This window comes from Mauremys reevesii, linkage group 5 (assembly GCF_016161935.1).
Source record: "Mauremys reevesii isolate NIE-2019 linkage group 5, ASM1616193v1, whole genome shotgun sequence".
NCBI lineage: Eukaryota > Metazoa > Chordata > Testudines > Geoemydidae > Mauremys > Mauremys reevesii.
In genome coordinates this window covers 120,144,051-120,164,734 of record NC_052627.1, presented here as the reverse complement: position 1 = coordinate 120,164,734, position 20,684 = coordinate 120,144,051, and the positions used below count along the sequence as shown (strand labels likewise).

Genomic DNA, 20,684 nt, shown 5'->3' with positions numbered 1-20,684 from the left:
TTTTCTTAATGATTCCCAACATTCTGTTCACTTTTTTGACTGCTGCTGCATACTGAGTGGCTCTTTTCAGAGAACTCCCCACAATAAGAAAGAAGCCAGGTATTGTTACAATGCAGACATACATACTTGGCCAAGTTCCCTCATTGTGATCCACTTGCAGAACCCAGACTGTGGGCTGCCTCTGGTAGCAACTCCACCACAAGGGGACGAACCAGTGGTTCTGCCCACAAAATGAGTAAGACCAGACAGGAGAGGTGGGGCAAAGCTAGACCAGTTGGGAGAGGCACTGATCTCATACCACCCCAACCACATTGTATAGCTGCCCTTTCCTAATGGGACATCCAGGGAATGGCAGCAGCAGCACTGACAGTCCCTGACCCCAGAGTAAATCTCCCTTCTGGGGCAGCTGTTCCCAGGGGTACAGGAGTGAATCTGTCAAGAAAGCAAATACAAAAGAGGTCTGAACACGGCGAGTGGAAAATGGCTGAAACGTTTGTGCCTCTACTCCCTTTGCTATTCACCCAGCTTTAGGTGCCGCATGTCTGAATTTTACCAGTTGAGAGTGTATTGCTGGTGTTTGGAAGGAACGTTGCTGCTCTAAGAATGTCACTATTTTGTAAAAGCATTTCAGTACCTTACTGGATGCCAGATACCCAGACTCGCTAATGCAAAATGCATTAGCCCAAACAGCAGGAGCTCTAGGGCTGCTGGCGCCATTGAGTTCCACTCATTTCATCTTTATTATAAATACCACATTGTAGTCTCATTCTTTTCTCCCATCTTCACTTCAGACAAGAACTATAAGGCTCTAGTTGACTGGTTCCTTTGACTTAGTACAGTTGTTAAACCACAGGCAGTAAATACCTCTTTCAATTGTGTAAGGCGGATGTATTTATTTCATTGGAACAACTGAATGAAATCTGAAAAGGCTAAAGAATCCCCCTTTTGAAAAATACTTTTGGCTCCACTTTTTCATCTATGAATTGGATGCCAAAGAAACACTTCAGAAAGATGCCATGTGAAATCAGTTCCTTTTCAGGCTGGGTCCTGTACTGATTGCATTTTTCATGTTTCTAGATCTATTTGGGACTAAAAAAACTATAATAATAATAAAAAGAAGCATATAACAGCTTATAGTTAAATAGAACCCTTCCTCCCAAGTATCTCAACACACTATACATTTTAATTGGTATGCAAACGATTCAGAAGATCGTGTCTCCCAACACTGAAATGCAGCCACCTCTGGAGTAAAACATGGCACCTATGTAATTACCAAACAGCAGCTCTGCACTTTATGCAATGGAAACCGTAAGGGCAATATAGGAAGGCTAAATATTATTAATCAAGCTGGAAATTTGCCAGGCCACCATGGCTAATACTCCTGCATGTGTGAAACAAAACAAAGGCTCTTTAAATGATCTCAAGGGGTCAAGGGAAAAGGTGTTTCATTTCATCCAAAAGCAAGTATAAGAATATGTTTCTTCTACATTGTCAGACTATTGGAAATGAATCTGAATGATTAGTGATAAGTAGTCATGGGTTTATGCAATAGATTTTGATATGACTGGTGCAAGTATTGTTCTTAGACAGAGGGCCAGATTCACCCTGAATGGTACAGGGATGTGCAACAGGAGCTTGCTATGCTAATGAGGCCCACGGCATTCTGGGTGCAATTCACCCTAGGGAAGGGCAAGCAGCATCCTGCTGAACACTCTTTAGTAGCCCAACCATCAGAGACGGTCAAGGGGGAAGCGCTGGTTCAGCACAGCACTAGGTGACCACCTGCTTTTTTGTGTGCATTCCTCACTGGATGAGACACTGGAGTGTCTTATTGCTGTTCCAGCTCTCCACCCAGTGGGGAGTTTTGGGGACATGGGGTCCAGGCCTCGTATAAACCTTGTGCACGTGTGAATCCATCCCAGAAAGGTTTAGTGATTAGCTGAGGCCTGGGAGTGCACCTGCTGGTCCCTCTCATGCAAGTAAGTCAAGGGGACCACTTGTATGAGGAGCAATTCTTAGCTCTTTATAGTGCTTTTCATCCATAGCTCTCAAGGCACTTTGGGTAAGGTAAACACAGTCTGCCCTGGTGGCCTAGGGGCAGGAGCAGCCCAGAGGAGTACCTGCCTTTCAGGCTCATGTCCAGTCCACCAGATCATGCTGCCTTCAGCCTATGGCATAAATTTCAAACCACGCTATGCAACATCTTTATCTTTCACTTGTGGTTGTCACCAAGCTCTCTCTAGATCAATTACATCATTGTTTCCATAGTAATTAATGTGCTCCTGGGGTAAAACTGTCTACCTTTTGGTCTTTCAAAGCATGCTGCCAGGCATCTCTCCCTAGGAGGGCTCGTAGAGAAGCCAATATTATTAGGGGCGATTTAAAAGGAGAGTGGGTAATTCGGTTTGTTGGAGTGCTACCTGCCATTTAATAATATATAATTATGGGGCTTCCATTTATGGTGAGAGATGGATTCACTATAGTTCTATTTGTCTCTGACTGTGCATTGCTATACTGGGAATTTTCAATTTCTTTTAATTAAACAGACCAGATCCATCCCTGATGTGCCTGCATCGACTTGAATTGTGTTACACTGGGAATGAATTTTGCCTAATACATTTTGAAAAGAAAAATAAGGAAATGAAGGGGGGGGGGAAGGAAAAAAGGAAGCTGCAGCCACTAATTTGCTTTGAGGGTTCAGATGAGGAGGAAAAGCCTTACTTGTATTTGATGGTTTTAAAGGCCCAATACTGCTCCCTTTGAAGTCAGTGGCAAAATTTCCATTGACTTCAGCAAAAGCAGGATCTAGAGCTATCAAACGGGGAAAAAAAACATTTAGCCAATAAGACTATTCCATTTTATGAATGACCTCACATCCACTTCCCTGTATTTGCACCATGACCCCAGTCTCTGCCCTAGAAATAGACCATATTCTCTCTAAGTCAGTCATGCTCTATGTTCTCCTTGAAAAGCGCTTTCTGGAAACTTATTTTTCATAATGTGTTAAAAATTCTCCTTCAAAGGGCAACACATATGGAGTCAGTGGCCAATGAAGGCTCTTGGTTCCTCTCAGGAAGGGCATTTGGCAAGGGCTACTCCTGTGCTCACAGTGTCCCCTGGGTGTTTTCATCTGAGACAGAGCTGATAAGGGATTTTGTTTTGAGTGGAAAAGCATAAACTATATTTATATGCAGATAATTGCTGATTTGTGGTGTTTAGCTTAACAGGCTCAATTTCTGGCTTGCCTCTCTGGCTCTCTCTGACCACATGAAACATATTCACAATTGTCTGGATAGAAGATTATTTGCCAGAAGTTGGAGAAGTGCCATAGAAATGTTGGCATAAGAGGGCAAGGGTGGCAGGATTACTGATTCCTTTCGCATCTATTCTGTAGATTGATATAAACAGGGGTGGGGGAGCAGAGGTGTTATAGGCCTCAGAAGTGGTTCATCATTTGCAACTATTTTTATTTATTACAGACATTTATATTGGTGCTCATAACTGTAGTATCTGGGCACACTATGTATAGTTCCGATCAAGACAAAAAATATTCCCTATATGTATCAAGATAATACCTTGTGAGCCACCCTCAACACTATGATTTTATAGGGTACAGACAAGGAGGACATCGGTTAACTAGATGGCTGGAGAAACTAAGCTACACTTACAGAAAAGGCTGGATACACAAGTGCAGCTTGAAAAACTCTGAGTGGGGCTGTGCTCAGACTTAGGTGATGCAAGATAAAGTACATGTAGTATAGGCAATGGATCATTTGATGATTATCTGTTCTGTTCATTCCCTCTGGGGCACCTGGCATTGACCACTGTTGGCAGACAGGATACTGGGCTAGACGGACCTTTGGTCTGACCCAGTAAGGTTCTTCTTATGTTCTTATTCAAAAGATGGGTACAGTCATCTCATTAGACAGGGTAACAAAGGATTTTCCCCATTTCACAAATTGGCCTGGTATATTTTGTTTTGTTTTGTTTTGTTTTGGCCTTCTCCTGAAGTACAAGATACTTGTAACTGCTAGAGGCCAGATACCAGATAAGGTAGAACAACTATGGTCTGATCCTCTATATCAGCTGTGTTGCGTTCTTGTGTAAAAACAAATAACCATCAATACCTTTCTTGCTATCTAGGAGACTAATCCTTGCAACTCTCACATCAATTGGTAGCTTGACAATATTCCAATGTCATTTCCATCACTGTTCCACTGCATTTTACATTTAAAATGGATTCAGCCTTGTGGCCAAACTCATCAGGAATATGCATGCAGATACTCTGGCCACATAAACAATTGCTACATTTGAATGTGAACTTTCATGCAAACAATTGCATCAGCTTTAAGTGACCTTACCCAGGACTGACCAATTTTCAGTTTTGCCTCTTCCAGGACCTAAACACTCAGTGTTGAGATTCCTTCCAATAGTCTCCTCCACCAGACCCTCACTCTTTCTCTAACTTGTTCCTTAGACTTCAACTCATTTTCATGTATCTTTCTAATCAACCTTTTCTTTGTTTTTTGTACTGTTGGAAACATTTCTGCTTATGGTGCTTCATTTTTTCTTGGGAAATCTGATTTTTAATTGAGTGGAAGCATGTCCTACATTCCAGTGAAGGCTTTGATGGCAAAGGATATAAAAGGAAAATAATGGTTTGAAAGGTGCAAGAATATTGAAGTTCAGAAAATCCATTGGGGAAAATGTGTGCGTACTGTGATTCTATTTTCTACTAGAAACTAACCTATTGTACTGTTGCAATAACTACGAAGTGCAATTGTAGGTAAAGCACATTTCAAAAGGCTAGAATGCAAAAAAGACTTCAGAACGCCATAATTATGGGAAGTAAAATCTGTCTATACCCAATATTATCCAACTCCAAGTTACTTCCTTCACCGTTCAAAGCATTTTGCAGCCAAAATGATCACCTGTATTTTTAATTCATTTTGCTTTATCGTCTCAGAATCCTACCCAAGGAAATGAAATTTTCTTCAGAGATATATAGACAATTTTTGGGGACGGGAGGGCGCAGAAGAGGAATATGTTTAATTACTCCACCCTTTTGTTTTATAGCCAAGATGTAAGGTGAGGACAGAGAAGAGATAGTATACATTATACATGTGAGAAGGAACTTTTATCTATAAAAACATCACAAGCCTTTTCCAGTCCATGTCATAAAAAAGACCCTTAATGAGAGACTCTTGGGCTGTCGCAATTCTAACTTTTAAATATTTGTTAAGCAAAAGCAGTTCTTATTTTAAGAAGGCAGCGATACTCATTTGGGAATGACTCCAGAAGCTTTATTCCTATCTCATCTGAAAAATTACCTGATGCCACCACAGCAGCTCTACCTCTACTCAGAAGTCATTCCTATGGGCGATCAGAGGTTTTGTCTCCCAGAAACAGTAGATGTTTTACATCATGTACATTTTGGTTCTCAGTTCCCCATTCCTGTTTTCTTTCAGTTTGGGGATAATCTGAGATGTATGTTTCTTGCCACTTAAAACCAAGAGAAAAACCACAACAGTATTTTCCATGTAAGCAGAAATCTTTCACATGTGCCAAGTGTCAGGGCAGACAAAAGGGCTTTGATCACATTCAGACACCATAACTAGCTACTTGTTTTAATTACAGAATGTTTTAGCTATTATTGCATGATGGCCTGGCACACTCGGCACATGACATAATTTTATGAATGCTTTTCATTTCTTTCAGCAGAGTTCCAGCCCTGGGCCATTCCACATACAGTGGAATAAGAATCATTTTGAACCAACCAAAGAAGATTATCTCAAACTGAGAGCCACATCAATCTGATTACACTCCCACTCCTCTTCCCATTCAGGAATTCAGGCTGTCAGCCTGTCCACCAGAACTGAATTCAGCCCAAGTTCAGGATTGTGAATTACCCACAGACTTTGGTTTTTATTCATTTTTTTCATTTTTTGAAATCATGCAATTAATTGTTTCTTAAGAATATATTTCGGTCCATGGCTGGTTGTGAACTACTTGGCGTGACTTTTGGTCATGTGTTTTCTATTTGTAATATACTATTGATCTTGAGTGGTATAATCACCTGATATTATTTTCACTTCCTGACTGGCTTGCTCTCAGACCAGTCACAAATGACCACCTGATATTTCAGGCACAAATATATTTGCATGGGTTTTCCTGTGCGATTACATAGTTTCACATATATTTGCAGCACTTTCCCTTTTTGAAAAGCCTTCTTGGGAACAAGCTTTTGTTGACAAAAACATTGACAAAACAGCAATCATGATCTCTTATTTGTATCAACGTGGATCTGTGGTTTCTATTTGAGCAAATGCTCATGAATACTCATTTGCAGTATCCTTACATCTCTAATCATCATCATCATCTGAGCAAGTTAAAGGAGAATATTTGGAATATAAATTGCATTCTGTTCGCTACATCTAATTGCAAATTAAATTAAACCATTAAGTGTATTAAATACAATAAAAATGAATTGTCAAATAGGAAGCTGCCATCTTGACACTGATAACACAGAGTGGGACTGAAAGAATCTGCTTCCCTATTTGCAAAAATGGGAAAGCAGCTTCAAAGCTATTGAGTTCTTTGATTAAAAGTAGTTAAACCGGCTTGTTAATTCAAGTGCTAATTGAGTGCTAGGCAGGAGTAACAGCCCAGTGTCGGGTCTTGTAGTGTGGCCTGTGTGTGTGATTTCACCATGTCAGTTTTATACACGTTTAGACAATTGTGGCGCCGAAGTTTGCCTTAATCTAGTTCTGGTCCTAAGAGTGGGCATATTCCACCACTGAGTGATACTGGACATGGCAATAAGGCACTTAAATAATGACAACAACCTGTAATTTAACAACTACATTATGGCAATATTCTACTCTTGATCTTAATGGGAGGTTCTGACCCAGGCACCTCTTGATGCTAACTGGCAGAGGGCACAAGGGGTGCATAGGGATCCCTTGCGTCAGGTATATACATATTAGTTCACCAAATGATGGCATTTGAGGTCTCTACCAAAAGCTAGTAGCCCACTGGTCATCAATCATTGCAAAATGTATGTACAGATAGTATTTCAAGAGTTATGTCTCTATACCAGTGGTTTTCAACATTTTTATTTGCAGACCCCTAAAAATGCTAGTGCGGACCCTTTGTAAATCTTTAGACATAGTCTGCAGACCCCTAGGGGTCCATGGACCATAGATTGAAAACCACTTTTGTATGGTAACAACCACCTTTGGCAGACCCCTTAGACATACTCTGTGGCCTCCCAGTTACTGATCTATATGGAAAATTATGCACTTAAAGTCTGGGAGTTAAGACAGGTAACCAGGTAGGAGGTAATAGATGCTTATCTCTCTCTCTGTCTGATCCTGTGGTTATTGTGTATTGTATGCCTATTGCAGACTGAGCCAAATGCTAATCTTGAGATTGTGAAATCACCAAGAAAGAAATATACAGGAAAAAACCCCACAGGCAGGGGGCACCTTATTTATGAGTGAGGATAATGGATTGTGGGTGTATAACAGGGGATGCAGGGATACACCCTCCTGCATCTTTTCACATAAGAGGCAAACTGATGGCATGACTTGTCTCATCAATGGAAGATCACAGCCAGCTCTGGCTATAAAGATGCTGGAAGGCTTTTGGGTGAGCTCTGCTCTATATGACAGTAAGGTATCTAGTTACATAAGTCTAGGTTCTAGAATGTGTGTTATAATTTATTTTAATATGTAACCCTTTGTTTTCAATACTTTGTCTGGGCACTCCAGGAAACAGTCGGCAGGGTCGGCTCCAGGTTTTTTGCCACCCTAAGCGGCAATATATATATATATATCACACACACACACACATTTATACCCCAACTCATGGGCCATGAATAAAAATGGAATTCCAGCCTATCAAATGACTTAGGGTACGTCCATACTACCCACCCGGATCGGCGGGTAGCAATCGACTTCTCGGAGTTCGATATATCGCGTCTCATCTAGATGTGATATATCGAACTCCGAACGCGCTCCCGTCGACTCCGGAACTCCACCACTGCGAACGGCGGTGGCGGAGTCGACGGGGGAGCCGTGGACGTCGATCCCGTGCCGTGAGGACGGGTAAGTAGTTTGAACTAAGGTAGTTTGACTTCATAGCTGAAGTTGCGTACCTTAGTTTGACCCCCCCGCCCCCAGTGTAGACCAGGCCTTAGGCCTGGTCTACACTAGGCGTTTAAATCGGTTTTAGGAGCGTAAAACCGATTTAACGCCAAAACCGTCCACACTAGGAGGCACCTTATATCGATTTTAATGGCTCTTTAAACCGGTTTCTGTACTCCTCCCTAACGAGAGGAGTAACGCTAGTATCGGTATTAACATATCGGATTAGGGTTAGTGTGGACGCTGATCGACGGTATTGGCCTCCGGGAGCTATCCCACAGTGCACCAGTGACCGCTCTGGACCGCAATCTGAACTCGGATGCAGTGGTCAGGTAAACAGGAAAAGCCCCGCGAACTTTTGAATATTTCCTGTTTGCCCAGTGTGGAGCTCCGATCAGCACGGGTGGCGATGCAGTCCGAAATCAAAATAAAAAAAGAGCTCCCGCATGGACCATGCGGATGTGATCGCTGTAAGGGCAGGCAAATCCGTTCTATCAGCGCTCCGTTACAGAAGATGAAATTCAGAATCCTTTTTTTAAAATCTCCAGCAGACGCCATAGCAGGGACTCAGCGCACTGCAGCGTGACAAGCGTAACGGAAAGCCAAAGAATCAAATGGACGCTCATGGACTGGAGGACTGAAGCTATCCCACAGTTCCTGCAGCCTCCGAAAAGTATTTGCATTCTTGGCTGAGCTCCAAATGCTTCTAGGGTCAAACACAGTGTCCGCGGGTCAGGGCATAGCTTGGCAATCTACTCACCCACCCCCCACCCACCCCCAGAAGCGAAAGGTAAAACAATCCTCTGACTTTTTTACATGTCACCCTATCTTTACTGAATGCTGCAGATAGACACGATGCTGCAGCCGTCAACACCAACATCCTTGCTCCCCCCCCCGCCATGGGCGGCTGATGGTACAATACGATGGCAATCCATCCTTGTCATCAGCATCAGCTGATCATACAAAAAGATGGAAATCCATCCTCATCATCAGCCTCAGCTGATGGTACAAAAGGACTGGTAACCGTCCTTGTCATCAGCCTACTGGCCCTAATTTTTTCTGGTGGATGGATGGTGCAATATGGCTGGTAACCATCCTCATCATAGCAACAGGGGGCTGAGCTCCATCAGCCCCCACCCTTCATGTGTAAAGAAAAGATTCAGTTGCCCCTGGACTAGCAGTGGGATGCTGGGCTTCTCTCCTACACACTGCTTTATGTCCTGTCTGGACTATCATAGCAGCTGGAGGCTGCCTTCCACTCATTTCTCACTAACAAGTCAGTGTGTCTTATTCCTGCATTCTTTATTAATTCATCACACAAGTGGGGGGACAATGCTACGGTAGCCAAGAAAGGCTGGGGGAAGAATGGAATCAACAGATGGGGTTGTTACAGGAGCACCCCCTGTGAATAGCATACAGATAATAATTTCTGCAGGCTCTGACACAGAGCAGCTGTGCTCTCTGGTTCTATGATACGGTGGTTCTCTAGCACACTTGCCTATATTAGGCAGCACTGATTCTATTTTTAGATACCAAAAAGGAGGGATTGACTCAGGGAGTCATTCCCAATTTTTGCTTTTGCGCCCCTGGCTGATCGGCCAGGGGCACTTATGACAGCAGCTAATGGTACAAAACGATGGAAGGTGCAATATGGCTAGTAACCAATCTTGGCTTTTGCGCCCTGGCTGATTGGCCAGGGGCACTAGCAGCAAATGGTACAAAAGGACTGGTAGCCATGATCATCCTCAGTTCCAATTTATGGAAGGGTTTGGATGGTGCAATATGGCTAGTAACCATCTCTGCTGTCATGCAAAAGCAAAAGCATGCTTCTGTGTAGCGCTGCTGAATCGCCTCTGTGAGCGGCATCTAGTACACATACGGTGAGAGTCACAAACGGCAAAACAAGCTCCATGATTGCCATGCTATGGCATCTGCCAGGGCAATCCAGGGGAAAAAGTCGCGAAATGCTTGTCTGCCGTTGCTTTCCCAGAGGAAGGAGTGACTGACGACATTTACCCAGAACCACCCGCGACAATGATTTTTGCCCCATCAGGCACTGGGATCTCAACCCGGAAGTTCCAAGGGGCGGGGGAGGCTGCGGGAACTATGGGATAGCTAGGGAATAGCTACCCACAGTGCAACGCTCCAGAAATCGACGCTAGCCACGGACCATGGACGCACACCACCGATTTAATGTGTTTAGTGTGGCCGCGCGCACTCGATTTTATAAAATCTGTTTTACAAAACCGGTTTATGCAAATTCGGAATAGTCCCGTAGTGTAGACGTACCCTTAGACTCACCTCAGAGACACCATTTTATCAAAGGGGTGCTCAAGAATTGGTTTGTCTATCGTAAGTCTTTATATAGCTACCATTACCATAGTATCTGGATGCCTCCAATCCCCCTGGGAGTAGAGAAGATTTTTTATCCCCATTTTACAGATGGCGCACCTTGGCCCAGGCCCCAGGTCTCACAGGAGGTAGATGGTGGCACAGAGAATTGAAACCAGATCTCAAATTTCAGGCTACTGTTTTATCCACCTCCTCCACGTATCATACATCAAATGTATACATAGATGATGTAGCGTGCATCATATATGTCCAGCAACGCTGGGCATCTTTAAAAAAAATCCACTGGTTTGAAGATGCTTCCTGCTCTAACAGAATAGCCCCATTGAAAAGATATGGAATCTCTCTGGACCGGATAAAATCCTTCATATCTGAGGGTCACCCTCTACATTCCTTACTCCTCCCATAATTAATAATGACATTATTTTAATACACTTAATTGAAAGCATGTGTTTATTATAAAGATAATACATTGACCGTAGAGTGTGACTTGTTTTAGTTAATGAGGACACAGAAATAAACGAGAATTATTAAACTTGGGTTGTAAACCAAAAACTATTTTTTCAGCTGGGCTGGAATAAAGACATTCTTTAACATGGATCTGTCACTTCACAGTGCCAGTGGATTGTTGTCGGATATTCAGAACGTATGAGCACTCTGCCAGCTTCCTCATGTAACAGAAAAAATAACCCTTTCCTCATGTTACTTGATTTGGGATTATGTCTTGTTGCATCTCATCATGTGACCTGCTGTAACCAGAGACAGCTTCAGGTGCTAACAAAAACCTGTGGTGTGCGAGACCACATTCATCTTTGCAAAAATCTATGTTTGTGTTACAGATTCGCAAAAAACAGACGGCCTCATTGTTTGACTTTTTACTCAACATTAAATGAAATGTGGTCCCAGTGGGCTGCAAGAGAAAGAGAAATCGCCAAAATAATGAGACCTCAACACCGACTTCAGTGCCAGGATAATGACTCATGAGACTCAGCTATGTAAAAATGTTTTTATCCTGCCAGTCTCCTCTCCCACATGTTGTCATTTATTATACTACCAGCCCATCAGTCCTTCTGAAAAGTATTCTACATTCCCTGCTTCAAAACACTCCAGTGAAAATTAACGTCACTCGCTGAAAAGAGCTTTTGTCTTCTCTTGCAGAAGAGACCAAGCTAATCTGGGGAAGTCTCTCTACCCTTCTGGAAGTGTAACCCACACTTGGAAAATGGGGGGGCTTTCCCCCTCTCTAGTTGGTTCACATAATTGATATGAGTGTACCTCAGTTATTAGCTAATGAAGCTACTCCTTGAGCTAAACCAGTAGACATGTTTTCAATGCTACAGGTTCAAATCCCACCACCAGCCCAAACAGAATCAATATAGAAGCAGAAGCAGAGAGGCCTAGTTGGGTTTAGAGGATTCCAGCTATAAAAGGTGCTCAAGGCATTCAACAATTCCAAGCCCCCTACATATGAAATGGTCCCTTTCCTCTTTTGGATAGTGAAAGCTAAAGAGAATGCCAGAGTGCACTAGTTTTGGAGGGCAGCACTTCCTAGAGATAAGAGCACCTTCCAGAAACCTTTTAGAATGCAATAATCCAGCCTGCACCCTAGCCATTTTGGTGCTCTATGCAGCCCCCCTACTGGGAGGCTGTGTGGGGCCCCAGGCCTCTGTGGGGGCTGGGAGCTGACCACTTCCTGTGGGAAGTGGAGTGACCCAGCCCTAGCCTCCTCTGCTCCCCTGGCTCCCAGGCTTGGGGGGAGGGGGGAACTGCCCCCCAGCACTTGCCAGCAGCATGGCTGGGAGCCAGGGGAGCGGAGCAGGCTGGGGCCTGTTCACTCTACTTACTACCGCCAATGAGTGCAGGGAGCCCGACCCCTGCTGCAGTCCTCAGGGGAAGGGCTGGCTGGGGCAAAGCAGGGGCAGGAAGAGGAAGGGCTGGGGCTTTGGGGAAGGGGTGGAGTGGGGGCAGGGCTGAGCAGGAGCAGGGGCCATGCGGAAGAGGCAGAGCAGGGGCTGGAGCAGCACGCAGCTGCATACTTTGGGGGACCAAATTTCCTGGTGCCCTACGCAGCTGCATACTTTGCGTAAGGGTAGGGTCGGCCCTGCCTGCACTTAAGGAACCAGCACTCAGTGCAAGTTGTCCTGAACCTTGAGTAAGTAAGTATCTTGAGTAAGGCTGTGTCTACACTTACAATGCTACAGCAGCACAACTGCTGCACTGCAGCTGCAGCATTTTAAGTGTAAACACTTACGACAGTAACAGAAAGCAGTTTTCCTATCACTGTAGTTACTCCACCTTCCTGAGAGGTGGCAACTGGGTTGATGGAAGAATTCTTTCATTGACCTAGAGCTGTCAACACCAAGCATTGGGTCAGTTGGTCACACCCCTTAGGGATGTAGCTATGCTGATGTAACTTTTCAGTGTAGTGCTGCCCTAAGAGTGAGTATCTCAGAGCTGTAACAAGGGTGAGGCACTTGCCTCAGGCGCACAAAGCCAAGGGGCGCAGAAAGCGGCAGAGGGGAAAAAAAAGAAGAAGAAAAAAAAAAGCCGCGATCGGTGGCGCTTCAGTGGCAGCTCTACCACAGCTACTTCATTCATTCTTCTGCAGCAATTCGGCAGCAGGCCCTTCCCTCCGAGAGGGACTGATGGACCCATCGCCGAATTGCTGCCAAAGAGCCAACCCTGGGGGAGGGCGCAATTTTATATTCTTGCCTCGGGCACAAAAATACCTAGTTATGGCTCTGCAGTATCTAGGAGTAATCCTACATTGCTGGTTGCTCCTGGAGATCAAGAGATGGTGGTGGTGAAGGTTGGATTTTTAAATCTGTGCTTGATGCAACAGTTGTGACCATTTCCCTCGGGAATGCACCTTATCTCTGATTCAGCTTATATCACTGGGTAGCCAGGAGATTGCCTCTGCTGCAGGCTGGCCCCTGACATAGGCTGATCAGGAGCAGCCATGATGTTTTTGAAGGGTGTTAAGCCCTACTTACACTAGGATTTAAGATGCATTATATATGTTAGCTCACACATGTTAAGATATGATCTATTTTCCTAGTATGGACAGGCCAAAAAAAGTTTCTCTCCCAAGTGGGGGTAAGACATTTGAGTTAAGTAGTCATTAATAAAAGTAAACAAAATAGAACACACAAATAATCCTCTCTCCTTTAAATGCTGTAGTTTCAGTTTCTTGCAATGCCACAATCCCACTGGCTGCCTAGAAATCCACCAGCTAAGACACCCTCCAGTTAAAATCTGGTTCTTCTAATGCAGAATAAAGAATCCCAGTGCCACCTACACTTTAAGAGTAGCAGGACTAAATAGGAGAACAAAAAATCCACACCTGTTCATGCACCATAACAAATCAAATAAAGATGGGAAGCACAAATATTTTTTCCTCCAGAAGTTCATTTTAAATAAAGAAAAAGGAATTTCATAGGCACCCATTAATCCCCCAAGCCCACTGCAGTCCATCTGTTATTATAACAAGGCCTATGGTGTAGAGGGTGCAAAGCTTGGATTCTGGCAAGCTCCTTTATATGCTCTAGTGATATTTACAAACAGAAGTTAATTATGTTTAAAATACCAAGAAAGGTTTGATTGGACCTTGATGTCGTTGCCCTGCATTGGAGGATGTTACCCAGCTGCACTACTGCAGCAGAAGCTCCAGGAGGCATTGTGGCCATTGTGTCATTTTTGAAGAGGGCACTGTCCTCTGAGCCCTGCAACGCACTGTTAGGTGGTGTCAGTGTGTGTGGGGTGGGGAGCGGTCGAGTTAACCCATTCTGGAGAGGCTTGTGCCAGCAAAATCCTTGGGTTCATGGCATGCAAGGGCTTCATTGTCTCCAGTCCCTGCAATCTGTACTCAAGTAGCTCCTGGTGCCTTCTCCCCACCTTGTGCATCTGTGCAGGGCCAGGAAAGAGTCTTGCTCTAAGAGTCTGATTGCCACCATTGGCATAGGGACAGAACTAATTCTCAGACCTCAGTAGTCCCTCCAGGTCTGCGCTAGAGTATGGAACAGCATGGGGAAGCTTTCGGTGTTTCTTCCTGTTATATCTGTATTGTGGATAAGAAGATTTCATTATCCAGAGCTGAGAGTCTGGCACCCCCCACCCCTCTCTCTGTCACACACACACAAGCCAAAGATCTACATGCACCAACTCAGTTCACACAGACCTCTAAGTTCAGTAATAGTTAACCAGGACTGGAGTCCTATTCCCAACAATTTAATTAAATAAGTAAAGTACCGACACACAAGCTGACACCTTTAATATAAAATATTAAGAAACATGCAGAGTACATGACCAATTAAACAATGGTATTTCAGCATTACTGCAAATTGGTTTGATACTTCAACCCATAATAGACTTCGATCTCCCTTCCAAAGAGATTACGTTTCTAATTACACAAACCCTTTATCTTATTTTGAAATCATTATTCAGTTTGAAACATTAATTAAAAATACCATGCAAATTTAGGTGAATTGAAGGGTCACCTACCTACCCACTGTAAAAGAGTCAGCACAGAATGATTGTAACAAAGCTTCTAAACACATTAGCTGCACATCCTGTAACTGTATTAGAGAGCCTGTGGAAGTGCATCATTCAAAGAAACAGACAAAAATACCCTTTTGACCAATTTACAGTATTCGGAAGCTATGAGGTCTCACAAATGACTACGTTTTCCAAGGATGGGGATATTTTCTCACCCCGCTGTGCATGGATTAAGTTGACATACACAAAATCCACTTGCCCAAATCTCAGTAAGTTCGTTCACCAGCACATTCAGGTGTTAGCACTTGGAGGGACCACATAAGCATTTGTGCATGTACAAAAAGATCCCTTTAAAACCAACCAATCAACCAAAGGAGGGCCTCATTCTTCTGGCATTTTTCTACATGCCAGTCCAGGTATTAAGTATGATCTCCATGAAACAGAGCCAGATGTTTTTAAAAAAAGAAAGACTTCAACAATCACCATTGGGGCCATTTTTTCAGTTGTACGCAGCACCCATTTAGGCACCAAATTAAGTGGGCAGCTTTTCAAAAGAGCTCAGCTCACTGGGTGCAGAAGTTAAAACTCTTGAGAGTCTGGCCATTATTTAGGTGCCTAAATGGGAGTTGAACTCCAGAAAATCTGGCCACGCCTGTGAAGACTGAGGGACTGGGGAATGCCCTTCATTTGGAACCTATGTTTGAAATGCTGAATGAGGTTTTTCCTTCTGTCATTTCATTAGACATCTATTCATGGGCATATCAAGGCTCCCTCTAGTGTTTAACTTAACAACTGAAAATTCAAAACCATCTGAAAAAGAGGACACATTCCTGCATTATTCCTTCCAGGACATAAATAAGAATTTTTGGTGAGGCAAGAATACAAGATTGAGTTGTTTATGTGACTGCAGTATCTGGTTTGGGCACGGAATGTTTTACTAATAGAAACTTCCCTTTGAGTTTTATTGACCCTGACGAACTGGTTATCCGTTATTCTTATAATTGCTATTTTTTAAAAAAGCATTTACCTATAAACATGCAACAGAGCTCAGGCCTAGCCTTCACTTAGAAGTTTTGCTATACTGGCAAAACCTTCCTTGTGTAGATGCAGCTCATAGCAGCAAAATATGCTTTTGCAAGTATAGTTCATACCCGTTCAGCAATTGAAATAAACTTCACTGGAAAAAAAGCATTCTTATGCTGGTATAACTGTGTCTACACTAGGACTTTTGCAAGGACAGAAATGTCACCAATATAATCTCACTCCTAACCAACTTTACTATACCAGCTAAAGTTTTTAGTGTAGAACTTACCTCAGATTTTTTGAAAGAGGGAAGGTGACTCTTGCACTTTTTTCTTCCCCAAAGCTTTGGTGAGAAATGGGTTATTCACCTGCGCCTGTGTTCCCAGTTAAAATCCACAAGTGGTGGGTATCAATGTAATCAGGGACAATGTACCTCAGAGATACCAAAGGGCATATTTCTATAAATGAAAACTTTCCACAGCTGTTTCTATAAAGAAAGAAGTTGTGAAAATTAGAAAAAAAGTCAGTCTGTGAAATTTGTTGCTTTTGAGATAAACCCATTTTTGGCAACCCAACAATTTCCACCCCCACCACCTTTTTTGTTCAAAGATTTGATGAAAGGTAAAATTTTCAAAAGAGCCTGAGTCCCATTTTAAAAAGAGACAGGTGCTTATTATTTATTTGCATTTTTGTAGCACCTAAGAGCCCCCGTCATCATGGCTCAGGACCCTTTTATGCTAGGCAGTCCCAGCCTCAAAGATCTTATCTAAGGATCAGACAAGAGACAACAGATGAATGCAGACAGATGGGGGGAGTACAAGGAAACAATGAGATAACATTGTCCAAATAGATCAGACAGACACAGGATGGTGGAAAGGGTAGAACACACAAGCAGAGCAAACAATGTGATGGCGGCAAATGTCCTGTTAGTTCCACAATTTTTTTTAAGGGGTTCACATTTAGGAGGGAAAGAACTAAATGGAAAGAAAAGAGAAGAGGGCAAGGGGGACAGGTGTGGAGTGAAGCCAGTGGTGCAAGTAGAAACCATTTCTTGCAGGTGCTGTACTCATGGGAGGGACACAAGGGGGGAAGCATGTGACCTCTCCATGTGATCCTCCATGTGACTCCTCAGCACCCCGCACCCAGCCCAGGGCCCCCATACTCTCCCCGTCTCCTCTAACACCCCCCTTTGTAACATACAAACCTCAAGATGCTAAACTATTCACTTTCCCCAAAGATATGTAGTATTCAGTCTGTTTATATGGAATATGGAAGTTGAGTGAGGAGCCATTTCAGCATATGTATGACTTATTAAAAGACAAATTTTAAGTAGAACCGTATCCTAAACTGCTTTATGGCATTGTACCCAAACATTGCATTTCAATGGAGGATTCAACTTCCTTTATAGGAACAGACTTCTGAAACTCTTATAGTCCACAAAAGTGGCCCATAATCAAGCAAATAGTCCCATTGTCTTCAATGGGATTGATCAAATGATTAAGAGTTTACAGGATTAGGTTCCAAGTTTGTAAATTGTTCTGGATGAAACTGACAATGCCCGAGCTGTCAGATCAGAAGGAGCATCATTCGAATAAAGGTGGGCAGATGTGTGATAAGTCTTAGCTCCGTTGCTAAGATGAGCAACATATTTTCAGCAAAGTTCTTGGCAGATTCCTGAGGCAGCTGGCTGGTTTAAGGCTGTCAGTGTCCAGCATTATAAGCTTCATTTATAGTTCTCTCACCCACAAAGCTGGAAAATGAGGCATTTGTATCTTTATTTTGCTGCTCCAGTGCCAGTTAACAAAACGCATGTTAGACTAGTTTGTCTGCAAAGAAGAATTCTAGGTACTGGGGACAACACCTGATTCCATCCAGGCTGCAGAACTGGGCTGACATGAGAATCCAAACATCCTCTGGTCAGTGCAAAAGAGGCGTTCCTCTAATGATTTGGACTTGATGTGATGCAGTATGGATGTCATGGATAATTCAGATCAATGGGGAGAAACAGAATAAAAAACACTGTTTAAACATCTTCCGTCCCCCGCACTCCTCCCCTCTTGAGGACTCCTGACCAATGTAACAGCACAATACATATGCTAACAAACTTAAACAAAGCCTTTGTTTAAGCTTCTTAGCATATGTATTGTGCTGCTAAGCCATCTAAAGAATAAATGTCCTCCCTTGCTGTGTTCTGCTCCTTTAAGAAGTAGAGTGCAGCCCCTCCCCCTGGAGGGGAGTCTTTCTGGTACCCCGTACCTGCTAAAAATCTCTTGCCGATACTGCGTACTGGAGGGTACCACCCTACTTGCACCCCTGAGTGAAGCTGAAGTGAAGACACTACGAAGGAGGAGAAAGGGAGTTCCCCTTTCCCTCAGTGCTAACAGACTGGGGTGGGCCAGCTTCTGGGAGAGGAAGAGACCAGGAAGTGGCTTTTGAGAAGCTCTGTCTTCTCACATGAAGGGTGGGCTCAGGCAGAGGCGCAAGCAGAATTTTTGTAATGAGGGGCCCAGAGCTCTTCCTCTGTTTCCCTGCACCCAACCCCAAATCTCTCCCCCACACACTCCCCCAACCCAGCCCCATGTTCTCCCCCTGCTCCACACACATTACCCTCCTGCTGCCCCAGCCCAGTCCCACACTCTTCTTCCCACATTGCCCTGCACCCAGCTCTGAGCTCTGCCCCCTGCAGCCAGCCCATTGGTCTCCCACACCCCACCCTGCTTCCAACCCTGAGCTCATACCCAGAGGGGTGGTCAGACTGAAGAACGTCATGGGGCTAGGCTGTTCTGGGAGCTCCAGATCCCATCCTCCTTCTGCATCTCCCCAGAAAGCACAGGTCCAGTCCTCCCATCCTCCTTGAGGCTGGAAGTTCCTGTTGACCTCTGCTCCATCGCTCTCCAGGGGCTATGATACCTGGTGCCCAGGGGTGTGGGAAGGACCAGAAAGGTGGCAGGACCAAGCAGGTGCACGAGGTCACACCCTTACTCAAATTTGGCCCAGCCACCCCTCTTTCATGAGGGAGAGGCAGCTGGGCCAATTTTGAGTGAGTGGCATTGTAACCTGGTCAAGGGGGTCAGAGCACCACTCAAATTTGGCTCAACTGTCCCTCTGTCATTTCAGTAGGGAAGGGACTGCACTATTATGTCACCCAGCTCTAGTCAGAGCACCAGGGGGGTGGCCGGGTCATCTGCCTCCCTTCTCATTTCCCCCACAAGTTGCTCCCTTGGACTCAGACATGGTACAGCACAAGCTTGTTCTACAGTAATAGGGTTGCCAACTTTCCATTTGTTCAAAACCGAACACTACAGGTGTCCCCTTCCCCCGTCGCTTACTCCCCCCTCCCTCTGGACTCACCTGCTGCCTGCAGAGCCGGGGTGGGAGGAGCTGATGCAGAGCCTGCCTGCCCAATTGGGGCACAGTGGGGCAGTAGGGGTGGGGGGTGTCTGTCCCTGGAGCCAGGGGCCGGAGAGAGCCGGGGCCCCAGGAGGTGGAGAAGTTGGGATGGGCCATCACGGGTGGCAAGCCTGGCTTGTGCTGACAGGACACTGCATGGGTCCCCTTTCAACTGGACTTTCTGGTCTAGCTGACACTCTCCTTTTGGCAAAGCCTTCTGGGAAAGGAAGGGGTCAGGAAGAATCTGGGGGTTTATAATCCTAATTCCCTCAGGGCTTCTTCTCTGCACCTTGCCTCTTTTCAGGGCCTACAACAGGGATTAATTCTATATCTCTGACCTCCTTCAGTCTGCCCTCCTCAGAGAGAAGGAATTCCCTACCTCCTTTCCCTGTGGTTTCTCTTTTGCACTTCTTCTGTAGCTTTCACTTCCTTCTCCTCTGAAGAAGACCCAGCTTCTCCCCCAGCTGGGCCTAATAACAAATCAAGGCTGACACACCCTCCAGGTGCAGCAAGGTGTAGCAAGGGCTAACTGAAACTCCTTTGTTCACCTGTGCAGGGTAGACACCCCATAACACCTGATTACCACTAAAATCACCATCTGGCCACTCAGGATGCAGAGGTGAGGCAATGACCTCACACATGCATGTGGCAGGGGAGAAGCGTCACTCTGGATAAAGAGGAAAGGCAGCGACCTCAGGATTAGGGGGTCTCTCATCCTACATCCAGCCAGCCCCATCTCAGCCAGGCCTCTCGCCCCTCCACTTTGGCTTGTGTGATAGGCAGGATCATCCTGATGTTCTTCTATGGACTTACTACAGAGGGTAAATAGGGAGAAGGACAGCTGCAATAATTAGATTACATGATTAGTTAGGCTTGCTATATGCATTGCTAAAGGGTTTTGCTTTAATCTAATCAGTGACATCTCACCTCACTTGGTACCAGCGGCTAGAGCATGAAGTGAAGGATTTTTAAATTAGACCAGTAGGGGAGCCAGTGTCACCTAATTTGTTTGGAGCTCTCATGGGGGCGAAATCCTGATGCTCTTACTCAGTCAAACTCTCAATGGGAGTTTTCACTACATATAAACTAAGAGCCTAAGACTTTAGCCCAGAGAGATGGCAGGGGAAGTATAAGCAAATGGCATACACTTTAACCATGTGTTTGAAGAGCTTGTGCATATAGTGAACCCAGTACAAAAATACACTATTAGGCATCCTTTGTCTTAAGAAACCACCCTCAAGTATCCCCAAATATTATTTGTATTCCAGTAAAACCTAGAGG

At 44.4% G+C, this 20,684-nt stretch overlaps 1 long non-coding RNA gene across 1 annotated transcript; it reads right to left on the bottom strand.

Annotated features, from left to right (window-relative positions):
- Window positions 1-13,208: 13,208 nt before the first annotated feature.
- On the bottom strand, window positions 13,209-19,842 carry LOC120405677. Its single transcript, XR_005598762.1, has 3 exons — window positions 19,783-19,842; window positions 16,303-16,500; window positions 13,209-14,553 (listed from the first exon to the last, which is right to left on the bottom strand). It is a non-coding gene; the product is annotated as an uncharacterized LOC120405677 (long non-coding RNA).
- Window positions 19,843-20,684: the final 842 nt, after the last annotated feature.